Source organism: Octopus bimaculoides, chromosome 10 (genome assembly GCF_001194135.2).
Source record: "Octopus bimaculoides isolate UCB-OBI-ISO-001 chromosome 10, ASM119413v2, whole genome shotgun sequence".
NCBI lineage: Eukaryota > Metazoa > Mollusca > Cephalopoda > Octopoda > Octopodidae > Octopus > Octopus bimaculoides.
The window spans coordinates 35091561-35093321 of NC_068990.1; positions in this window are offsets into that span (position 1 = coordinate 35091561).

Consider the following 1761-nt stretch of genomic DNA (forward strand, 5'->3'; position numbering starts at 1 on the left):
ACACACACACACACACACACACACACACACACACACACACACACACACACACATCTACATGGATATAATAGGCATTCCGTGACTAAGCTATGACACTTGTCCATTGTTTTTAGTTATGATCTGGAGCTGAAAATCGCTTGGATTAGTAGTGAATTTCTTTAATCATACAATCACGAATGGAACACCTAAGTTTTATAAGTAAATGTGAAACCGACCTACAGTTGGGATTAAAATCTGCGTTCTTATCGTTATATTACTTCCTCACCAGTAGATTTACCAGCTTCTGTTGCGGCAACATATGATTCTTTCTTTTCATTCTACAATCTTTGAGAACTCGCAATCAGGTTAATATATGGATATATTCTGGATAGAATGATTAACAAGCTTCTGCTTGTATGTCATCTCCATAGGTACATGAAAGTATTAGAGTCGTGAATTACTGGCCATGAAATATAGGCAATATATTGCTGTTATAGATGGCCTTCTACCCTCTATACTTGAAATTGATATATTACTGTTATTATATTTTAACACCTAGGAGATGTGAATGATAAAAATTAACTCCAGTGGGACGTCAGTTATGCCAGAGAAAATCGAAACTAAACGCAATGAGATTAATCTATCATTACATACTGCCAAAGTTTCCAGCGACTAAGTGGTGTCTGTCGCTGCTGGAAATACCAGTCAAATGTTCCAAGAATCACACGTTACTGTCTCATAAAAGAGAGACAAACATTAAATAATACTGTTCTAAGTCTGAAGGAAGTAAAAGATGATCTGGGAGAACGTGAGCTGAACTGGTATACAGCAAAAATGTACTACTGCATTCAAATTTTGGCACACAGCCAGCAAGTCCAGGGCCGGGAGTTTGCCACTTACATCGACTCCAGTACTCAGCTAGTACTTAAAGGATGAAAGTCAATGTCAACTTCGGCGGTTTTTTCAACTCAGAACGTAAAGACGGACGAAACGTCACTAAGTACTTTTCCCAGCATGCTAATGATTCTGACATCCCGACACCTTAATTAGGCAACAATATATTATCAATAGCTTGTATTCATGTCAAGATTCATATTTTTCAAAGAATAATTATCTAAATCAAAGCTGATGACTGGCTCGTATTTTAAAGATGCTCCATAGACTATCTCATCTAAAACATCAGCAGTGTTGGTGATGGTTTCGAAGAAAACGTGCAAATTATTGGTTAAAAAGAAGTCCAAAGCTGGGTATGTTTTATTAGGGAAAGTAGGCATAAAAGTAAAACCAACCCAGAGTTTTACATCTTAAACATAGCTCAACTCATGTTCTATTATGTATAAATAAGATGTTATGTACTAAGTTGCTTGAGAATTGCAATTTGCTGCCAAACTTTTCTGCGTGTTCACTAATCCTAAGGCCAACTTAGAACTAGTCAAAGCTGAATGAATAAAGATTTATGAAAACAGCAGTAAGGGGGGAAAGTAGTGAAATAAATGTGTAACAGGTGAAAAAGTGGAAGATGTCAAGAGTAAATACCAAACTCATGTGATTTTAAAATTTAATTCATGGTTAGTATTTGTATTTCAAAGGAAAAGTGTTTATATGTCCTTTAAAATAATTGAATGTACCAAATTGAACCTGCAAGTTACCAAGATGTCGCATAAATACACAAAAGCACACAGGGACATATACGCGCCCTTCCACATGTCCATCTTTTCTTCCATCTTTTCCTTTTCCTCTCTTTCTTTTTCTCTCCCTCTGTATGTTTATATATATATATAT